Here is a 24,354-nt window from a genome sequence, read left to right on the forward strand (position 1 = left end):
TCCTACCAATTTATACCAGCTGCGAATATTGGTGACTATGTTTAAAAACATCCAGGATCCAATATTTTTTAAACTTTAGCTTAACTTCAGAAAACATTAGCTTTGGTAGCCTTTCCACCTTTCATACTTGCTTATGAGATTATTTGTACTGGATTTTGCAGGATTAGTGAATAGATTTCAGATAGGTTAGTCAATCTGCAGAGGGAAACATACAATTGACAGAAGGCGGCTTCCACGTGAGATTTAACCGTAAATACTGAAGAGATGAATGGAGGAGAGGAGAGGGGAATCATGGTGAAGGTCCAGGAACCAACTGTTTCTTTTCTGCATACCCATCCTTCTGTTAGATACTATGCTTCTCTAACTGTACGGCACCTTTGCAGTTTCTACGTAGTTTTTTGCTTTCTTACACCATTCGCCTATATATCTGCAGGAAGGAAGAGTCCTCAATGTGTCCCATAAAATGTGACGGTACTTTCAATGGAGGTCAAAGGTTGGAGCCCATCAGTTAAATTAACTGGATTATTTCATTTAGCTCAAAGAAGGTTAACTGTAGTGCATGTATGTAGAAGAAATTAGCCATAATAAACAGACAATTAACTTCATCAGGAAAATTATTTTCATATTCTCATCTTTCTGAGATATCCCATACCTGCTCTCCAAAGATTTTTTATTTCTGTGTTTTTAAACAAATATGAAAGAAAAGCAACTAATACCAGCGTTTATTTTCAAAGTGCAATTAACATCACTTTCAGCCCTAATGATCATAGGAAAGAGACTACTAGGGAAGTCCCCACTAGATGAATTAATTAATATGTTTAGTAAAAGAAACAGGTGTTGCTGGACCAGTCTCCAGTTTTCCAGCAAATGCCCTTCATTCCAGTTCAATGGACAGGGAAATTCTCTTTATGGTGTAACTTGCTACAGAAAAAAATGTGACTACAGGCCAGAACACTGAACCTCTGCAAGGGGTTTAGGGAACACTTGTTCAGGTGGGAGATTTTAGAGAGGACTGAACTGAAAAGAGAAGTTTGAGCTGTGGATTTGAGGCCACACTAACCCAGCACTGACTCTGACATAATAAACTATACCCAGAGTCTTCTGAAAGTCACATAAACTCTACAACATCTTAGAGACATTGAAGCTGGGGTGGGCAGAGGGATCACACACGTGTCTACTCTGTAGATGTGTCCTCAGAAACAAAGGCTAAGGAAAAGACTTTTGGGAGAAATGTTGCCTAAAAGGAGAGGAGAAACTGAGTGACAAAGACCTCTCCCATTGCCTGCCTTCTGCTGTGTACAAGAAAATTGAAAATTTCTTATTGATAATTTTTCTGAATAAATGTGACTTCATTAGTTCAATTAGGAATATTATCGAAGACCAAAAAGAATCTATGTAACCCCATATATTATTTTTATTTTTTGTAACAACTTTATGAAAATCACTGATTTAAATTACAACCCTTTTCTATACATTATCACACAATATCACCACAATCCAAAATACTCTAATTTATAAACTGTCTTTATAGTGAGATGGGGAAAATTCCTTGTTTTGAGATTTGGCAAAGGACAAGTGGTTTACATTGATAAAAAGACAGATGATGGCAATATTCCTTCAAGTCCTTATGGAAAAAATGTACAGAATCCTGCTTATTTTATTTTGCAACAAGATATCATTTTAAACTGCACCCTAAATATTATGAAATTTTGGCTATGCCTGACATACAATTTTGGATGCCACAATCTGGCGATCGTAGATGTCCTTCTATAGTAGACAGTTGAACCTAGAATCTCAAAAAATCTTACTAGCTAGTTAAGTCTGACTTCAGTAATTGGATGAGAATCTGGCTACAGAAAACATCAATACTGATTTATAAGAAATAATGCTTTATCTTATTTGGTACTACAATGATTTTCAATAGAGTATTGCAGAATAAGGTACAATGAAGCAAACTTTCCCTCAAGATGCAACACTTGCATTTCAACTGCATAGTCATTTTTGTCCACAAAATACCTATACATTCTTCCTAGAAAAAACTTGTGAGTTGTAGGATTTAATCATATTTAATTATGTGATCATGTAAAGTATGAACTTACAATATGAAACCTTAAAAGACGTGTGTGTTTGGTGGTTGGCAGAAGTCCTTACCTCAGGAGCGAGTTCCTGCACAACCAAGGGGAATCCTAATCAAAGCCAAAAGCCCCACACAAATGAAACTATGTGTTTAAGCCAGACTATTAGCTCTTGCAATACCTTTCCATTAATTCATATCAACTAGAATTTGGTTTCACTGAAAGGAAATTACTTCTTTTAGTCTTGCTTTTGAAAACAACTGTCTTCCTTTTTAATGATTCAGTTTTGGTCTAATATACCATGCTGGAAAAAACTAAATTGACTCTCTCTGTTTTAAATAACCAGAAATTTACATCTTATCTTACACCATATATCATACAAGATAAGATCATGCACAATACAGGATATCTGTTTTATATATATCCTATATGTTAAATGAAGGAACATAACTACTTCCATGAAAGTCAGCTTATTTAAAAATCAAAATTAGCTGCATGTCTTTTCAAAATTTTGTCTACAAAATGGCTGTAGGATTTTTTCCGAAGATTTCGCTGTGATAATTTCACTATTTGTTAACTTGCCTTTGATGTCTCTTTCTGCTCCATCTGCTCTGAAATATGCTGTTACCATTCTATTAATAAAGACTCTTTTTTATCTTTTTTTTCTTTTTTTTTTCTTTTTTTTTAGGTTGAGCTGTGTTAAAAGGTGTTGAGAAAGATAGTAATAAAAAAAAAAAATCTCCAAGTGAAAGAACTATCCAGGGACTTATAGAAAGGATACAAGGACAACGATACCATATCTCAAGTAAAACAAAAGGCTTATATACAAAATATATAGCATGAAAGAAAGATTGCTAATAGTAAGAAATAATATTTTGAAATGGATAAGGATATTTTAACTAATTATCTTTTCAATATACTGCTAGTGAGAGGTTGTGACTGAATGAGTTCATAGTACTTCAGATGATTTCACATTGAAAAGAATTGAAATATTTATACTGTGTGCATTATTTTGAAAAAAATAATTGTTATTATTGAATACACACTTTACTGCAGAATCCTGAGCACTCATGGTGGGTTGCAAGCTGCATATGAATCATGTGGTTTTGAGGCTGAAGCTCACCCTCTATTTTTTTAATAAGCTGCTAGTCTTGTTTCATAGCTGGGTTCCCACGCGCTTTGGCAACACAAATCAATAATGGTTTTCTTATGTTATCATTACTTAAATGATAAGCATTTGTAAAGCATAAAGGCTTTGAAATTCTTAGATGAAATTTGACTAATAGAGTAAGTCCTTAAAGAAATGTTACTGTTCTAAATGTAAGTAGGCGAACACATATGGGAAGCTGAAGTGCACAAAAGCTGGAGGACTTCATCCCAGAGTTTCTGCTGGGATACAGATATGACCAAGCTTCAGCAGTCTGCTCTGTTCATTAAAGCATGCTTCTGCCTTACAGTCTAACTATTTTACTTCCTCATACAATAGTGCAAGTAGAAAATATGGGAAACTTTCAAATTTATAGCTTCAGTAAGAAGCTACAAGGCAATGCTCCAAAAAAATTTTCATAAATAACTGTCTTTTTATGCTATCATTGATACATATTTCATAATGAAATTTCAAATAAATGTGTCTAGAGATGTAATCTTCCTCAGTATAGTAACATAGATCGTATACATACATGCTTAAAAAACATTTTATTGAAAAAATATAAGTAGGTCAGCAAAGTCAAGGAATACGAAGTCAGGAGATGCCAGAATTTAGGAAATTACAAACTCCTGTCATTTGAAATTACTTCAAGAGTTTAAGCTGAGCTGCAATACTAATCTACTAATGTATTCCTACTTCATCACCTTGCAAATATATATCAAATGAATAATTAATTATTTTTATAATTTTAAAAATGCTTCTGCTTTAAGCATACTTTCTGCAGTACATTTTAAGACTCTGTTTTCCTACAGAATATGGAGTTGCTGTTAATCAGTACGATCATTACCAGATGCCATATTTACTTTTTTGGTAAGATAGTGTGGTCTGTCCTAATATGTATCTAATTGTGCAAGGTATCAATTTCCATATTAATTTGTTAATATTGATAAACTATAAAATAAACTATAAATAAACTATAGGCCAGTATAGTTTATTCTTGCATTATTATTCTGGTATTCCCCATATTTTACTAGAAAGTAGCCTCCTGCAAGAACACAACTTTTTCCTTATTCTTTACTACCTGCAGAAACAGAATAATGAGCTAGCTGGACCTTCAGGTTGACTCATTACATCAGCTCTTTTTTGCTTTTAGTATACTAGAAAAAATATATACCAATTTATTTACTAGGAAAAACAAGATTGTATTTTTTATATTAAATCAGATTTTTATTATGCCCCCTTCAGAACCCCTGATTCAACAAGTACCAGACTGTCTGTTCTGTTAATACCCTGTTCCACATTTATTTCAGAAACACAGCTTATTATATTGAAAACAGAAGCCTGATCTTGCTCCCAATGAAATCAATAGCAAAGTTGTTACAGACTTAATTGCAAGATGGGGAGTATGTTTAAAGCATACTTGTATACCTTGTCCTTGGCATATTTACTTAAAATATCTTTCATATATGAAGTATCTTATTGACGATGATGGCAGCTTTCATTCAGCCTTGTTTCCACCACAATTCTGTTTTCTAGGCTAAATAGAGATTGCCATTGCATAGAGTAACCCACATTCTACACACAGTAGATCTTCCATAAAGATGCTGAGGTTAGGCCTTCAACCCTGTGTTTAGTAGAGATCGCCAAAATTCTCTTGACTTTCAAAAGTACGTATGCTTGTTGCTCTGTGTGAGCAGAACCTGCTGAGTGACGTATCACAATTTTGAAATCTTGCTTTGAATTTCATGGATGAAGTCAAATACCAGAAGACTAATGTAATTTATTTTAAAACTTACCTGTAACATCCAGTACCATGAGATACATTTTATACCACATTCCAGAGGTCACAAAGTATTTAATATGGAAGAGGCAGATTATAAATATGTATAAAGAGCACTACCCTTTCAGGAATGGATCAAAGCTTTCAAAGTTTTCATTAGGAAGTCCCTAGCTTCAAAGGGGCCAGCTCTATTATTCCACTTTTCTAAAGATACTTTACTAATGCACCGCAAGGCTGTAAAACATAATAGCAAACAGCTGGTCATAAAAGAAATTGATGATTATGGATTATACTCTAGTTACATTTTGAAGTGAAATGGCAATTGCTATATGAAATTATTTTGTCGCACTCTGAAGAAGATAAAAGTTGCAAAGCAAACTACAAAGTAAGTTAAAATATAGAATATTAGTACCAGAGATGATAGGATGGTAGGACTGAGAAAAGGCAAAGGATTTGAGTCAGTCTAAGGAAGTCATGATCGCTCCACCCCTGATTTGAAAAATATTTGCTTCAGATCTGTTTCCACAGCTCTTTCTTCATCTTACTTGTATGGGCAGTCTTACTGACCTCACCAACACCAATGGCTTCAAAATATCTACTTACAGGAGCAAGAAAGTCAGATTTCTCCCTTCTGCAAATGACTCTGAATTCTGAAGCATGGGATGCATTGCATCGCATTTCAACAGCAGATGAGGGCAAATTTCAAATTGCATAAGTTCTGTTGTATTGTCAGCTAAAGTTACCTAAAGTTAAGGTAGGCTTCCTTTAATTGACCTTAAATGACACTTAAGGCTGAAAAACATAGACTAAATCTCAAAGAGGTATGCAGATTGCCTGCACCAGTGTTACCTGCCTTAAAACATATAAGCTCCACCTCAGGCCATAAGTTCCTGAAGGCCCAGGGAAATCTTCTGTGACCCTCCCTCATTTAACAAACCCTAGGGGAGGGATATGCCAAAAGCAGTTCCCTGGTTCAAGCAGGGGAATGGACATGCTCCCCGCCAAGCATGTCCTGGTACATGAAGGAGCATCTCTTCATCCTGTGGGGCAGCCACAGCCCTCAGTATGGTTCTGCGGGGAATCTGGGTTACCTCACTAAGTTGTCCCAAAGAGCTCCTTCAAGGTGCCTGCTTTTCATAGAGAACACCCAGAGACCTGAAGTACCAAGTTCAGGGGCTCTGAGTACCCTGCTGAAATCAGAAACCTACTTTTCAAGTGACTCAGATAAATTGGGCGCAAATAATCAAAATCTAAACAAACTGTACGAACAATACATGAGGCAGACTTCAATTTAAAATGAAATTTAAAATGAAATTTAAAGTTTCTAGTCAGGTAATGAGGCAACAGACAGTTTCATCAGTTTACAGTGCATCTTTTCAGAAAATGTAAAATTAAGTTCTCCTAAATGTTAATAAAATATAACATATCCTTAAATATAAAACCCCTGAAAGAAGTAATAATTTTCTTGCAGTTTTATGGACTCTATTTTTATTTAATAGCCTGTTTGCATTTCACTTATTGTGTTTAGATATGCACAATACCTAACAATTTTGTCTATAGTACTTTTTTAAAAACTCTTTAGGATACAAAATTTATTTCAGCCTTTTGGACCTGATTGTTCTGCTCTGGACCTGTTCCACCAGCAGCTGTAATGAATACGTGCTCCATCCGGAATCTGTTGAAATCTAACACCTTTCTTCACTCAATTAACATAATTGATTATAGCATATAATAAGCTATTGGGAATTCTTAGTATTTGCCATTCAAAGAATTAAGTCTGCAAATTTGCAATTGGGTTTTGTTATCTATTGGCTCAGTGGCTACCCTTTGGCTTTTTTATACCAGGCAGATTGGTATAGGGGAGCCATAGGAACAATTTAAGCTCTAGATTTACAAAATACCTTCTTAGAAAGACCAATTACTGAATCTACCCTTTCTATTAACACTCCCAAATCAACTTTGTCAGGTAGAAGGGATTCCTGGTGGAAATGGATGTGAGGAGGCAGGTACATATAAGGAATGAAAAGAGGTCTGGCCAAAGAGTCCTTTTAATGCAAGCACTCCTTCACCTTCACAGTGGCTGGCCCTCCGGCTGGGAAGAAAGACCAGATGCTGGGACCCAGCCAAGTGCCGGACCAGCACTGAGTAGTGGCATCCCTATTTCTTGTCTGTCTGACAGTCACACTGCAGAGCAAAAAATCAGAGTACATTTTTTTAGTCTGGTGGGAGTATTTGGCCTACAAAGCTGAATAACACACTGCAAATTTCAAACTAACTGAAAGAATTAGGAATAGTTTTTCATTTATGTTCTTACTAAGATGAGGAGGAGTAAGAAGGACTCCTGGAAGTAAAGCTTTGAAAGAAGGGGAAGTAAAAAATAAGTAAGTAAAAAAAGACCAGTAAAAACTCTGCTTTTTGATCTAGATGAATAAAACTGAAACACAGAGTCATGTGCATGCTGATTTATAGGGCTCACCTTGGGTATAAAAGGAATGAGAAGCCTAATCTTTTGGGTTTTGTCTCACTCATGAAGTACAAAACCATTCCATACTTTCATAGTTAAACATGTAAATCTACTCTGCTAGGAGGAAAATAACCCTACTTCAAGAACTATTTACATGAATACTGTAATCTTATAATTTGTGAGGAGAGGGCTATGTTTTACTGTTTGCAAGACTTTAATTGTTCTGGTTTCATTATTTAGTAAAAAGTGGAAATGACTAGTGAAATATCTGTAATACTGATGAAAGCTAAGGTGGTGGGGGGAAGCGATGCCTGAACCTGAGGGGAAGGTGAGGAAGAGCAGGGACTGCAAACATCCTCATTGTCTGGACCCTTAACTGAACTGCTGGGGATTTTTTTTATCCATTTCTATTGCTGCCTCTCCTCCTTCTCTCTCTAATCCTCTCCCCACTTCCAGCCCTCTCCTATTGCTTCCTTTTGTTTCACCCTTCTGATCTGTGCCGACGCCAGGGGAGAGGTCCAGAGCAGGAGGGAAGGTCCAGCAAGTCTGAAATAAAAAAACATTACAAATAAAAGATAAAAAGGATCCAGAAAGTCAAATGAACACACCCAACATTTTAAAACGTACTTTTCTCTGTTTGTCACTGCAGACCAGTGTGACACAGGCCTCTATGGCAGGGCTGATTTTGATCTTAAAATATCAGAAAGTGAAAAGAAGCCAGTCTTATTCTGATTATGATGAATATTTACAACATTCATTAATATCTGTGACAAAGTATCAAGAATTTCTGAACCCATTTTAAAATTTCTGAGACAAAATGTCACACTATATAGGATGCTAACTGGTGCATCACAAAAAAAAAAAAAAAGTGGCATTCCTGAAATATCTCATTTCCTTAAATGAAACTGTAATTATTTTTCTCGTAATCTCTCCTTTCACAAGTATGTCCCTCAACACGTGTTTCTCATTCAGGGTCCCTGGACCACCTACTCACCCAAAGCAGCTGGCAGAGTTAGACCCAGTGACGGCAAATAGCAGAGCTTGGTTTATATGCCCTACTCTCATTGAGAAATTCAGTTGTGCTCACCTATGTCCTGACAATCTATGGTCATGAGACCTTTATATTCCCATGACAACTCTGTGCTCCTAACTGAGCTGAGACGCATGAGTGAAAAAGGAAGCATTATGGCGCATAAATTACACAGGGAATAGAGTCAAAGACTTCAGGAAGTCAGCAAAAGGTTTAACCTTGTAAATCTGTTTTATGTGAATACTGCTCAGAAAATGTATTTTTGAGGGACATTACAAAAACCTAAGGTAGAAATATAGATACATCGTGAGGAACTAAGATGAAGACCAAGAGATGGTGAAGTGTATAACATGACAGAGTAGCTGCAGCTAACAGTGTATAGTCCCCAGAGCATATTACTGCACTTATTTGAAACGGTTATTTCAAAGTGCTGAGATCTCCAACATTTTAACTCCTCTTCTCAATTCTGACAAGTCCATAAGATTTCTGAATCTGTACAAACCATTGTAATGTGGCTGTTAGAGCTCACAGCTGCATCTTACTTTATCATGGTAGTAACACTATGGTATATGGGCAACTAACTCTTACTATGCTGAGTTCTGCGCTTATTCCTATTATACCATACGGTTCATTTCTAATTTGGATTCAGCTTTTGTTCATTTTCATACTACGCTGTCAGTGAAAAACGTGGCCTGTGCGAGCAGCTTAACAACACTTGCACAGGCACTCAGATAATGCCACTGTGAGAATAAGACAAACCCTATGGTGGAAACATGTACACTATGTTCACATATTTCAGCATGTATACAAAATCTTACAGAAAGCCCAAACACATATTGAAAGAAATAGCAGAATTCATAATTTGTGGAAAAAGAAGATGCCATAATGATATCATGATGCCACTGGGCAGTGGCACAAATTGGCCGGTGCTTTTGCATCCCGCTACTCACAATGACTTGGGACGGATCTAAAGCAAGTAACCGTAATAAACTTTGTCTAAGAGCTGATTTATACGAAGGTTAACACTTAGTCTTATAAAATTCTAATCTTCTCTAGAAAATTACCTGAGACAGGGAAAAATAAAATCTGTCTGGATATTCAAAAATACATGTTTTACTGGAATCTTTTATAACAACCATGTACATGAGGATATTACCGGTTCGCCATCAATAGCTAAATATTTAACCTATGTTGCCTGCATCACCTCAGTTCACAAACTATTTTTTTTGCTTTTTTATATTTTAAAAAGCTTTCTTCAGAGCCATCTAGAACTTTCAAATTCAAGTCTTCTGCTGTGTGTTGATCTGCTAATGATTTTTTAACAGTGTGACTATATATCTACATTCATATACATATGCAAATTGCAAGTAGCTGATTCCATTGCCACCCACATAATCCTTATCTTTCAATTATTATAAAAGGTTTCTCAAGTGAGGTCTGTGATTGTACCCAATAGCTCAAGTCCCTGGGTTTTAGAATAGGGCTCTGTGAAGGGAACTCATTGAAGGGTCAGGTTGTAGGATTACATTATAAACAGTCAGAAAGCTGGGTGAAGGAATGGGAAAAAAGGTGTGAAATCTTGGCCCCAACAGAAATCTTTGGGATTTTTTTCATAGTCCAGAACTGATTCAAAGTGTTGAAAATAAATTCAAGTAAAAAATTAAAGCCATGAAGATTCTAGTGGCCAAAAAATAAGTTTTCAACCAAATATTTCATTAAGAAATTAGCATTTTGACAGATGGGGAGCGGGTGAAAGCATGAGATTCATCTACTCTAACTTCATCCATCAAAAAGAATAAAGTTTAAATGTCCCATCTAGGTTGTCTCTCATCAGTGAAAAGAGAGAGGCGTTTTAGGAAGGTTGTTCATCTCAGCTATTCATAGATGCCTCTCTTGGGATGTAATCTGTAATTCTCTGGAGGTGTGTATATATCTCCATTGACTTCAAAGCCTTGAGCAACTGTGTTAGACTTCAATAACTAACTTTGAGATGCTTAAAATGATGACTAGCATAGCTCTGAAAACCTATTTTTTTAAACAGCAAGGTTAAGTGAGATGAATCGAGCCTTTTGCGCAAATCACTTTATCAAATATCTACAGAAAAAAAATGTTTAGCCAGGAAATTTTGACCAGCATATGTATTCTGATTTTAATAGGACCAGGGTTTAATTCTGCACCTTTCTGTTCCTACATCGCCCACCAGAGCAGGGCACATGCTGATGAATGGTAACACAGTATGCTTTTTTCATAAAATAATAAATAATAAAAATAGCATCAATGTCCTGACGAACTAACCCCCTAAAGCAAAAGTGACATAACATCAAAGTTTAAATGTAGTTTCTCTTTTCATTGTGCATAATGTACATTAATTGTCTACAACTTACAAGTGCACAACTAGAAGATGCTAACCTCTTCAGAGCCAACCTTGCAGTTGTCCCATTTACAGAATTCCCATGTAACTGGAAGTTGTATATGCAGGAAGAAAAAGAAAAGTTATGAGTTTATACAGCAGTGAGTATATTAGAAAACTGACCTACTGTGCAACATCTCAAGTGTTGGGTTTTAGCCTCTGAAATCAGTAGCAAAAACAAGACGGGAAATGAGATAACAGCACTGATATTTTTGTTACTTAGAACACAGTATAATTAATCCTTTTTATAGGTACCCAAACAGGAAGTTTTGTTTTAATTATACCTTCAGGGTGTCTATTTCATAGACACTGCGTGACAGTTTGCACAGCACATTTTTAAATGTTATATAACTTCTATCCTTATATTTATTGGGTGAAGGATCTTTTGATAAAATATTGCAACTAGGTAGAATTTCTTTTCTTTTATAAAAAGTAAATCTGCATTACTGATCAATCGCAGAAGCATGATGCTACAATTACTAAAAGCACAGTGTTTCACTGTAAAAAGTCAGTGAGTTACTCTAACTCCCTCTACCCACAAGAAGAGCTGTTAGCACTCAGTAACCCTTGAGCGCAGGCCCAGTGTGCAAAAATGCAAACTACCTTTGTTACATTAATGCATTTTATTTTTTTTCCATTTTATTCATTCATATTGCTCTAATAAAGAGGATGCCTAGGACAGTGCAAACATTTTAGTACTTATGAACTCTGTTATAAAACAACCAAACAGAAAGAAGGACCAGCATTGCCAGCACCATGCAAATATAATTCTTCGAGACTGAAACTCCAGTTCTTAAATCAGCCTAAAAATACTGCATGCAAGGCATACATGTGCAGTGGCTCTTCCAAATTGTAAAGTTACCACGATTTAACAAGAGGTGTCTTGTATCTATTTGACATAGCTGCTGTTCAGCTGCTATTCAAAACTCTCAGCAAAAACGGAGATACCTTTTTACTGAATGAACAGTGCTAGTGCGATGTTTTTCTACAGAACAAATTTAGCCTTGCTTCAGTCAGGTGAAGAATCCCATTAATATTTTATTTGTGCCAGATAGCCCCTTTCTGTTGACCCTGCACAACACAAGTACATGCCTGACTCAAGGGAGGACCTTGACGAAAGCAACTGATGTGACTGAGCAGGCTGAAATAAAGGCTTTTGGTATGGGGCACAGCTGAAAGACTGGGACCTGACTTTCACCAAGTCATTTAATAATTATCAAGGTCCAATAATTATAATTGGATCCCTTGTGGTTTCTTGTTGTTGTTATTATTATTATTATTATTAAAATTATATAAAAATAATTATATTACTATTAATAACAATAAAATTAATAATAGTAATAATAAGAATAATGGCCTGCATTGTCTTTTACAAGCTATGGCTGTCCAAGGGACTGTAAGCAGTTCTCAGAGGACCACAGAATTGCCCATGCAAAGTCTCAGCTGTTTCCAGAGCTCCACATTCACTTTGTTGCTCAGAGACTGCACGTCAGCAGAGTCAGGAGACATCAGAAGGCCACCTGGGAAGGGCCACTGATGTAAACCAATTTTAATCAGAGGTTTGGGTGTTCTGGGAGGAAGATTCATGAGTGTGCAAAGGAAAAACAAAGAGCCTGGGGATTGTCATTCATATTCCACCATGTTCATACCCACTGTTTATCATCACTCATATAAAATCTACTCTGTTTCTCCAAACCTCTACCAGCCAAGTCAGAGTATAAATTGTTATGTTTACTACCATAACCATGCAGGAACTACCAGAGCAAAAAACTCTGTTCCTGAAACTGAAATGCAACTGCAGAATGGTTGAGCCCTCACATCCTGGCAGGCCAGCCCGCACGCAAGGAGCCTGGGCTGGATGCTGGGGTGGCACATGGAGGAGTACCATCGAGGCAATTTACCTCTGTAGTTTTGCCAAGTGGCAGTAGATAATATTGGTGTGTATAAATTTACTACACATGGAAAGTTAAAAAGTCCAATCTTAAACAAAATTGTTGGTTAAGCTCTAAAGGATAATTAATTAATGTAAGGTTTCTGTTAATTCTCTACCACACTAAAAACATCTCTAAAAATATCCATCTATATGATTCTATCTATTCATCTACCTATCTATCTTTTTATCCCAGAATATCACAATGATAAAAACAAATTAATTGTATTCATGCTATGCAACCTGTGATTTACTTAATAATTTGAAGGTCTACTTGATTATTTGTTTTAATTGTTGGCAGATGATTCATTGAGATAGAAAATCATACTCCATTGTGCAAAAATGAACTTTCTTAGAAAATACTTCCAAAATCGCAGTATAAATGCCTCTGAAGGATTAAGCATGCTTTAGAGATTAGAGTGTCATTTTGAAATAGGAAAGAGTAAAAACAAGGAAAAAAATGGTACAAATTATTCTAATGTGTGTATAGGCAAAACAATAACCTTCAAGCCATTTCATTCTGGTAATTGTTTAAAGATCATAAAATAATATTGGTACCTTAACAAAGGTGAAAATGTTACACTGTAATCATACCATTTAAAAGTAGCATTTTGGTTTCTTCTGTCAGTCTGGATCTGAGTTTAAGGAAGCTACAAACTGGATGACTATGTGGACAGCATCATAGGTAGCATAATTTTTCATCAGGAAATAGTAATCTTTAGCCTTCTGGTCAGAAAATCTGTAAGTACTTAAAACATAAAGGATTTAGCTCCAGAATTTGACAGAGCACTGCATCCTCTAGGAAAACCAAGAGAAGTTAAAAACATTCATCTGAGGGCAGACCTATCTGTCTTTACAAACTTACACTTTAAGCACTATTAAGCCTTTTTATATTTTTATCTTTCCAAACGCACAATGTGGGGAATGAAGAAAATATGAAAAAAATTACACTGTAAAAGAGAAATAAACTGCTTTTAGAATGACGCTTTAGAAGACTAGAGAGCTAAGATATACGCACCCTGGGAAGAAGCTAATAAGGAAAAGATATTTTAAAAAACACTGTAGCCAACTTTCACCTTTATTCCTGACAGAAGAAAGTCCCTGATACAGCATTGGCTCAAGCACATTCAGGTTCCCCTGGCCGGTATGAATACAAAATACTAAAACAATATGTAGAAGATTCTTGGGAGTTTAAAAATCAGAGTGTTGCAGAAGAAATTCCTGAGAGTCCTTTCCTGTTACATTCTAGCCAGAGAAATTCAGATCGGTTAGGCAGAGGGAAAGGAAGGTCTGCATGGTGCAAAGCCTGTTTCACCAGTAGAAGACATGTCCACAGCATAGCTCCAGGTAGAAACATTCGGGCTGATATGAGAGCCAGAAACCGGACTGCCATGTTTGCAGCTGAAAGCAGAACAGACCAGCTTGGACAGAAGAGGATTTGAATACAGCGGCCCTGCTTCTGCTGCAGCATGACTTTGGTCAGAGCCAGCCTCAGCATCCCTTCCCAACCCCACATGGGTCAGAACCATCAGGAACCTCTCCCCAGTAAGCCCAGCAAACATGAGTGAAAAGGGACTGTGATTGCTCTCTGGAAATATACTCTGAAGAGGAGCAGAGACATGGAGAAGGAACCTTGCTGTTTAGGGACAGCACTGGCACAGAAATAAAGGAGCAGGAACTGCCTGAGAATAAATTTAGGACAGGAATGAGGTTTCTAACAGCCTGAAGAGTAAAGCTCTGGCCAGCCTTCAAAGAGGTGCATTAGGAGTGGTGCCCCAGCTAAATGTAAACTAGAGGTTGCTGAATCTGAACAAAATAAGACCAGCCTAGCATCACAGCCAGAGTTGATGACTCCACAGCCTCTTTAGTCCTACCTCCTATGTAGAAAAATGTGAGAAGATACACTTCTGTTGCTGATTCAGGCCACTACAGCTGCTAAAACATGTATTTATGAGTCAGCGCTCTGGGCACTATACAGTTAGTAACTTCTGTTCACCTGTCACATTTTTATTTGCTAGTAAGTACTGCTAATGATAGATAGTTTGTGGAGGAAGAAAAGAAAATTTGCTTTCCTAAGCTTTCAGTTTACAAACCTTTATAAAGGTATCTTAAATTCTTAAGCCCTCCTAAAAAACAAAACAGCTGTAAAGAAAAACAGACGAAGCCATTTAGGTCCGGACACTCATCACTTTCAGGACTTAGGGCAGTACAAATACATCTCATACTAAATATAAGAAATATAATTATATCATCACTTGTAGAAACAAAGTTGGAATTCTTAGCCAAAATTTTTATTAATCTCAAAAGTACAGAGGGACAACTGTCTTTTACATTAACTGTGGCTTTCCAAACATGCTTTCAACAGCATTAGTCATAGCATAACTATGGAAACACCAAGCTGGAATCAATTCCACCAACCCAAATCCTACTGTGCCCACATACTGCAGGAGGTAGAGGTATCCTCTTCCAAAATTAGCTCTGTTATTCCTATTTTAAAATCCCTAGGCTGTTTGATATCTATGAAATCATACAACCTCAGATTGCTGCAAATGAAATGTACATATGTTAATTACCATGCTACTTGGACAACAGGTGTTTTGTAGGTGAAATCTGGGTGCTGAAAATAGTGCATTCCTAAAACTTACTTTCTCAGACTTCAAGATAAGACTAGGTGACCAGGATTAGATCTTCAGTCAGCAACTATCTGTACAAAATTACTCACACAACACACCTACAATGCTAAAAGAAGGGATGAAAGGAATATGATTCTGGAAACTGCTAGCTTAGTTACTTTATTTCAATGCTTTAGCAATACCAAAAAAATATTTGCTTAGTGGCAGTTCCACATAATTTAAAGAAAAAAATTTAGTTTAAAAATAAAGAGGGATGAAAATAAAGAGGGGTGGAATATAAAGTTTCAATCACTCTTTTATTTTAACGCTTGATTTCAGATTAAATAATGAAAAATAAGTAGACTGAGTCTTCTTAAAATGTGGCGTATTGACCCAACAGATCATAACTATTTCGGAGGAGTCATCATAATCTATCATGCAAATATCTTGACAGTGTTTTTTAGACACATGGGTTATTGACACCGATATACTGCCAAAGTATTCCATCATGTCAGAGCAGAAGCCATGCATAAATATGTGCTAAATATTTTTATTACATTTAAGCTGAAAAAAGTCCCCATAAATATATAATAGATATGTTTCTACAAAGACAAAGGAATTTATCTGTTTTTCAATATGACTAATTACAGGAGAGAATGCTGAAGACTCTTATATATGCTTTCTACTTTGAAGGAAGCTCTTAACTTACAAGACTGTAAATAGAAATGTTAGAAGCCTCAAACTTCCAAATGCCTTTTTAGTCCTATGAATTCTTTTGGCTTATACCACAGTGAGAAAAGAAATATAGCCCCTGTAACTTACTTTAGTTTCCACACCTGAGCACACAGCATATCTTTAGAGTCAGTTATAGATCCCTAAAAGCTGTTTGTATAAAATACATTAAGCAATACCATCACATAATGTAAACAACAGAGAACACTGCATATCCAACTATTCAGCACTTCAACTCTGGCATAATATTGCACTAGATATTTGGGTTGGGTTTTTTTGGGGGGGGGGGTGAGGGGGGGGGGGGTGAGGGGGGACGGACGACGACGGACCAGAAACAAAAAACAAAACCAACCAAACCTGTCATCTGGAAAAATCTTTCCAAATTATATTTTAGAGAACCAATATCCTGTCTCTACATCAGGGGCAGCCTCTGTTAAGCATTTAAGTGCTCTCAATGAAAAGTAACAGTTTTTTCTCCAATCCTGAACTCTCAGTGACCGTCACGGAAAGTAACAGTTTCCCATTCCCTGTCAGCCAGTGGCATTAATAATCATCAAAACAAAACGAAGCGCCTTCAAGCAAATATCTGCCTCTGATTAATCTCCATCCCAATGAATTAAATTCATAAGAGGCAACCTGCTGCCTTGTTTACGCCTTTTTAATATGAGGAGCAGAAGTTGGATATAAGGGTTTTGCTGCCCTTAGGGCTACAAAATATGCCTCATGTGGCAGCAAGCCAGCTCTCCAAGGGAGCCTCCTTTGCTGTTTCTCTCACAGCTATTTTCTAATGGATAATTTTTAAACAGACACGCACAAACACACACAAGTCACCGTAATACAGAGCTGGGGGGATTGTTTTTGTCTAAAGTCCTGTAAGTATTTGTACTCATAACAAGGATCTCAACGTTTCACCCAGTTTCAGATGGGGGTTTAGGGTTTTTTTTTTAAAGGGGAAGGGGGGTGTGTGTGTGGGGGGGGGGGGGGGTGCCTGGATTTTTTTTTTCCCCAGCTGCCTTCCCCTCTACAGAGCACAGCACATAAACCACCTCTCTTCAGCTTAACCGACCCAGGCTCAATTAGTGCAACATTTTGCACACATCCAAGCAATCACGAGGCAGAGATATTTAGTTCAGTCCTCATGTGTATTGCACAGAAACCTTTAGTTAGGGGTGGAAAGAGATTTCTTTAAAAAAAAAAAATATCTCACAATGTAATTTACACAGCGTGGAAACGCCTACAAGGAGATGAAGTACCTGCACTGGGGAGATGTTCAGTTGTTCACTTCATCTTCCGTTGACAAGGAAACCAAACCGCACTTCATTCTCCAGGAAAACCTTCCACTGCCATCATTTGAAAATGTATTTATTTGTATATATGTATATATCTATCATCATCATCATCATCATCATCATGATAATAATAACCATCATAAAATACTGCCGGCAAAAGAATAAAAAAGTCAAGGTGCAAAATGTGCAAAAGTAAGGATCATCTCTTTGGCTTTCTGATTTGCTTTGTTATCTTTAAGGAGGAAAAAAGTATGTAAAAATTATAACTGTAACATGCTGCAAGAAAAGTTTCACATTATAAACAGGCATCAAAAACTGAAAAACAAGAAAAAAAAAACCCTGCTGATTGCACTGTCAAAAAAAACCAAAAAAGAAACAATAACAAAAATAATAAAATTAACATCTTGCTCTGTGGCTTCCACCAGTATTGCAAGATTACAAACTCTGTGTAAACACTGCTGTAAAATGCATTTGCAATTCCCATCTCTTTACGAAAAAAGAAACCCTTAAAAAACACCCAAAAATAAAAATAAAACAACACCAGAGAAAATCCTCTGCAAAAAGAGTTAGAAACATGCCTTTTCTCTTATCTTTAAAAAATAAGCATCATATTTCACATCGCTTTTCCGTGCCACAACAAAACCAGTTGCATATATAGATATATAGCTACTAAATGTATATCAGTTGTTGCTGGACTGGCAAGTCTGTATTATTAATATTATCATTTTTCATTCCCAGTGACTCCCGGCCCCAGCAGCACCTTTTGCTCACAGTTTAGTAACCATCGCATGCTAGGAAAAAAAACTTGTCATCAGCAAAAGATCAAATCCATTTAAACAATAATCAAAGAGGAAGAAAAAAAAAAAAAGCTTAAAAAAAAACCGAAAAAAAAACCAAAAAAAAACAAAAGGAAGAAAAAAAAAACAGGACAAAAAAAGGAGGACAAGAATGTCAGCGGAAAGGTACTCACCGAGCGGGAGTAAAAGGGAGGAATAAAAATGAGAGTTACTATAAAATACAGTATGGCGGTGGAAGAAGGAATGAGGCGCTTTTTTTTTTCTCTCCTCTCTAGTCTCTGCCTCCGGCAACCGCCACGTGATCCGGAGCCGGGCGGACTGGCAGCCGGGAGGGCGCAGCGGCGGCGGCGGCGGCGGGCGCGGACGCACACCGGCCCCGCACCGGCCCCGGCCCCGCACCCGGCGCCGGCCCCGGCCCGCCGCGGCCGCCCGGCCCCCGCCGCCGCCCCGCGCCCCGCGCCCGCGCCCCGCACCCGCCCGGCCTCGGCAGGTGCCGCTCGCACAGGCGCTCCCACCCACCCGCTCGCACACACACACACACACACACACACACTCGCTCACGCACTCACACTCACGCACACTCGCACGCACACCCAGGCGCGGGCACGCAACCGGCTGCGCGGGCGAGGTGCGGAGGCGGGCGCGTCTTGCGCGGCAGCGCAACTTGCTCGCCGGCGCTGCGCGAAGTTGCCGCCCGGCGCCGCCCGCCCGCCTGTTGCCCTCCGGCCCCGGCGGGGCGGCCCCGCTCCCTCCCGGGACGGGGGCGGGGGCGCGGGGCGGACCCGGGGTTTTCCCGGCGGGGGGGTGCCGTGCGGCCCCAGTCCAGCGCCGGGCTCCGCGCCGTGGGCGCTCGGGTTACCCCCTCCTGCTGCTCCGGGGTGGTGGGGGGGGTGGGGGGCTGTGCACGGGGGTGCCGCGTGTGAGCCCACGCAGGGGGATAGCCCCGCCGCCCAGCCCGCCGTGTGCACGGGGGTCTCTGCCACCGCGGCCGCCCACCCTGATTCCCCGCGTGTGCACGGCGGTGCCCCTCCTGCAGCCCCGGCTCCCCGTGCGTGCGCGGGGGTAGCCCGGCCCGCAGACGGAGGCACGGAGGGGTACCCCCTCCTGCCGCTCCAGCTGAAGGTTGTGCGCAGGGGCACCTCGGCTGCCGCTGTGGCTGGGGGGTGGGCACGGGGGTTCCCCTCCTGCCGCTCAGGCTCCGGGGGTGTGTGCGTGTTTCCACGCCGTGCACGGGGGCTGCAGTTACTGTGCCACCCAGTCATGTCTGAGCAGCGCTTCTCCGTCTCCTTCCGGAGAGCGTTTCACGTGTGCAGCTGGGGAGAGAAGGACCGGTACCAGCGGTCCCATCTAGTATTTGCTTTTTTTTCTTGGCCTGTGCCCTGCTTCATGGCCTCTCCCTCCTTCCAGTGGCAGGGCTGTCGCTTCCCATAACAAAGTTACTGGCCGAGGTGGGAAGGAAACAAGTGTTTTCAGAGGGGGTCGCTCCCTGGGGGGTGCACGCCCGAGGGCAGCCCACAGTCGCAAGCAGCGTTGCACAGGGCAATGCGTGAGCCCAAGCGGGAACCCTCCCTCGGCACCAGCCTTCATCGTCCTCTCATCGGGTGCAAGTGTGTGGGGTTGGGCCCCAGCGCACACAGCAATGGCCCTGAAGCAGCTCTATGGTTGGCCGGGTGGCAGCTCTGTCACTTTTCCTTTAACAGACAAGAAATATAGTAAAGCAGGCTGTATGCTACTGTTGCTGAGAGTTTCCTCAAGACGCTTGCTTTTCCCTTTTTAGCTCTCCTCGGCTGTCTCCTTATTAACACACACAGCAGTCACAGAGAGCGGCGGCTGGGGCTGAGAGCAGCTTTGCTCCGGCTCCAGCTGAAAGAAGACCTGCGCACAGCACCGCCAGGCCCCAGCCCGCTGCCTCGGCTCGGCAGGCAAAGGTTGTGTCCTCACTTCACTGGCCCCCAAAAGCTCACAGCTAAAAATTTTCCCCCGAAACTTAATTACTGCTTCAGCAGTAGGAGGAAAAGCAGCAAGAGACATCTGTGAGAGAAATTAACGGAGGAATAGAAATGTGCATCCATAAACTGGGCGCTGTGATGGAGGGAGCGATCTAGGCAATACTTTCCGGTTACCTCCTCCCCCCTTCTTCCTTACTCACTTTTTTTTTAACAGCCCCTCTCTTTTCACCCGGGTCAGGAGGCAGAAGATACAGTTAGGTTATTACTCGATAAAAATGACTCTGGCCAGTAAGAGGATGCCCTGCTATATAAAAGACTGGTGAGGGCACCAGCCTGCCTTCTTCACACCCTCACACAAAGCTTTTTCCCTTACCCTGACCATTCCTTTCTTTCTTTTCCTGTCCTGTATCTCTTCCCCAGTGTTTCCAGAGAATGAAAAGAAATGATCCCTTTCTTCTTTGCTCCCAACTTCTTCTATGAAGTATAAAAAGCACACTGGCCAAAGTTTAAAAATATATATAAACAGTCATATTTTCTTGCTTGCTTTTTATTTTGGCACTGGGCTTGTTCTGGCATTTCATACCAGTCCTAGTTGTTCTCCCCCTGCTAAGTTTGGCTCTCAGGAGTAGAGCTGTATATCTGAGAAGGTTTAAAACAAACAACCAAACAAGATACAAAAATCTACAAGAAATGAAAACATTTTGTATGAAAACTAACCAAATAACTGTACAATATTTTACATACCTATGACAATGAACTCAATCATATCATCATTACAGTATCACAATCATGTTTGGAGATTTCAGGTGTGGGAGATATATTTCCTTGGCTGGTGCACTCTGATTTTAAATAGCATTAGATACAGCATGCAGAAATAATAGCAGGGGTCTCTGCCTGCCCACCAGCCCTGCATTTTTAATTATATTTAACATCAAAACTGATTTGCAGAATCAAGGCTTATATTGCAATTTTATTTTGTTGTTTTTTTGATTGCCATCACTCTTTAAGGAATTTTGAGCACATATGTCTTCCTGAAATGACAACAACAGTGAAAAGATGGTGCTTTAATAACCCAAAGCTGAATAATAGATCTGACCTGTAAATTTGGATCACATTAACACATATATAAGAAACTAGATACATACATTTTTGGACAATGTATTTTACCTGTTATTTACACACTAGATTCCAAGAACATATGCACTAGATTCTAAGAACTAGGAATAAGGTAAACATACAAACACGTATGTTTTCCTTTTCAGTGTGTATATATTGATTTGGCACACTGTAATGACTTAAAAAGTCATTATGATATTCTGGGTACATTTGGATGTAAACACACCAATGTGTAAAGATTAGGGGCAGCTTTAAGACCTGGGGGTTGTGCAGTAAGCTGTTCCAGACCAGGTCCAGAGACAGAGCTGAGGAGGTTCCAGACTCAGGAACTGTGACAAAATCACAATATATAATGATAGAGTCAGCATTGTAAATACGGTGAAAATGAACTGGTTCCTAAGGACTAACACTAGAATCATAGAATCATAGAATCATTAAGGTTGGAAAAGACCTCTAGGATCATCAAGACCATCCGTCAACTCAGCACTACCATGCCTCCTAAACCATGCCCTAAAGTGCCACGTCTACACAGCTTTTGAACAACTCCAGGGATAGTGACTCCACCACCTCTCTGAGCAGCCTGTTCCAATGCCTGACCACTCTCTCAGTAAAGACATTTTTCCTAATATCCAATCTAAACCTCCCATGATGCAGCTTGAGGCCATTTTGTTCCCATCTTATCGCTAGTGACTCGGGTGGAGAGACCAACACCCACCTTGCTACAACCTCCTTTCAGGTAGTTGTGGAGAGTGATAAGGTCTCCCCTCAGCCTCCTTTTCTCCAGGCTAAACAGCCCCAGTTCCCTCAACCTCTCCTCATAAGACTTGCTCTCCAGACCCTTCACCAACTTCATTGCCCTTCTCTGGACACGCTCCACACCTCAATGTCCTTGTTGTAGTGAGGGGCTCAAAACCGAACACAATATTTGAGGTGCGGCCTCACCAGTGCTGAGTACAGGGGCACGATCAGAGGCACTGCTGGCCACACTATTCCTGATACAAGCCGGGATGCTGTTGGCCTTCTTGGCCACCTGGGCACACTGCTGGCTCATGTTCAGCCGGCTGTCAACCAACACCCCCAGGTCCTTTTTCCACTGGGTATCTTTCCAGCCACCCTTCCCCCAGCCTGTAGTGTTGCATGGGGTTGTTGTGACCAAAGCGCAGGACCGGGCACTTGACCTTGTTAAACCTCATACAATTGGCCTCGGCCCATCAATCTAGCCTGTCCAGATCCTTCTGCAGAGCCTTCCTACCCGTGAGTTGATTGACTCCCCTGCCCAACTTGGTGTCATCTGCAAACGTACTGAGGGTGCACTCAATCCCCTCATCCAGATCATTGATAAAGATATTAAACAAGACTGGCCCCATAACTAAGCCCTGGGGAACACCACTTGTGACCAGCTAGATTTAGCTCCATTCACCACAACTCTCTGGGTTTGGCCAACCAGCAAGTTTTTTACCCAGGGAAGAGTACACCTGTCTAAGCCAGGAATCACCAAAGTACACTTCTGTTACTTTTCTGCTTACAATCCATTATGGTGAAGTAAGCATTAGGGAATAGGAGCTTCAAGAAGTTTGGCAACAATACGTGTTTGGAATAGGTTACAAGCAAGCAAATAAGAGCTTGGTAGAATGCTATTTTCACAGAATCCCAGGAAGACTTCATTCATCAGTGTCTACTTTCTGGCTACTCCTGCTGAAAGTTTCCTCTAAGTACAGTTATACACTTGATGCTGGACCAAAACAAGGGAAAGTTCAGCACATGTTATAGCCTGGTTATGTCCAGTACTCAACAAATCATACGGTAAAAAAAAAGAGGTGAAAAAGAAGAAAAAGGAGCATCACTTAGATCATTTCCAGGGTATGAGTGTTCATGTTCAGTCCAATGCATGCAAATAAGTGCCTGTTGGCATTTTTTAGTCTTTCCATTTTTCCTTCTGCAGGACAGCAGCTGACCTCCATTGCAACATGACTAAGAGTTATCCTCAAACTAACCAAGAATTCAGGGCAGAAAGTGTATGGACCAGCACTTCTGTGCCTCTGCCTTCGCTACCAGCACAGAGATGCTTCCTAAGGTTCCCAAAACATACTTTACAGCCAGTGCTCTGTGGCTTATGCTGGGCTTTCTGTTCTTGTTAGTCATGCCACACAATCCCAATATTTCACATCCTTTTCCTGCACCTCTGCAGTACCACTCCCTTCCCCCCTCCTGCCCCCCCCACAGGGGCATAAATAAGTACATGCTAAGATTACCTCATTGCCTATAATCTGTTTTTCTTGATTGCACTTAAACGTCTATGCTCTCAGCACAGCGCTGCTGCTGTATGTACACCTTGCTTAGGCAATTTGCTTTCCTTTCTACTGATAATATTATTGGAGAAACACACATTTTTTAATTTTACATCGCTTTCACTGCACTTACACTTTCCTAACATAAAGAAGCTTCTTTCTGCAAGTAGTAAGCAATTAGTTGGACTCCAGCACTAACATACTGGCTTTGCACAGATCCATCAGCATGACTCAGCAGCCTGCAAGCCTGAGCTCGAGTTGCAGTTGCTAGTACCTCCTCCTATTGCACTGGCAGAAGTCAGCTAAAACACTACAAAACAATGCAAAAATAGCAACAGTAATAATAACAGTAATGATAAAATAATAAGTGGTCCTTTTTGCAGATACAGCTGCCTGACCCTGCTTTAATGGCTAATTTGTATGTAACTCCTTCGAGATCATCCAGTGTAACTACAGGGTTATATGGTTATGGGGTTTTTTTTGTTTGTACAAGTCATTTTTATCTACCATCACAACAGGAAAGGGAAAACTAGTTGACTGTCAATAAATGTTGAATGAAAGAATTACTTTAAATTAGCTAAAGTATTACATTGTTAAATTGTTAAAGGAAAACTGCATTTCTCAAACTTTCAAATTAATATAGAGTTAGCTATCATCATTTCAATCCATTTATGTCTTGGTTTAGTTTTGATTAAATTGCTATACCCTGGAGAATATAAAACTGAACTACTTCAT

The 24,354-nt window shown here is 39.7% G+C and overlaps 1 protein-coding gene across 1 annotated transcript in view; it reads right to left on the bottom strand.

The window, feature by feature from the left end:
- The window catches only part of RALYL (RALY RNA binding protein like), a 395,931-nt gene extending 377,327 nt beyond the window's left edge, over positions 1–18,604 (bottom strand). The window contains exons 1-2 of the mRNA XM_064442485.1: positions 18,440–18,604; positions 17,434–17,520 (exon numbers count right to left, since the gene is read on the bottom strand). The gene's annotated coding sequence lies outside the window, so the exon portion shown is untranslated. The remainder of the gene's footprint in view (positions 1–17,433; positions 17,521–18,439) is intronic.
- Positions 18,605–24,354: the final 5,750 nt, after the last annotated feature.

The sequence above is a fragment of the Phalacrocorax carbo genome, chromosome 2 (genome assembly GCF_963921805.1).
Source record: "Phalacrocorax carbo chromosome 2, bPhaCar2.1, whole genome shotgun sequence".
Taxonomy (NCBI): Eukaryota; Metazoa; Chordata; class Aves; order Suliformes; family Phalacrocoracidae; genus Phalacrocorax; species Phalacrocorax carbo.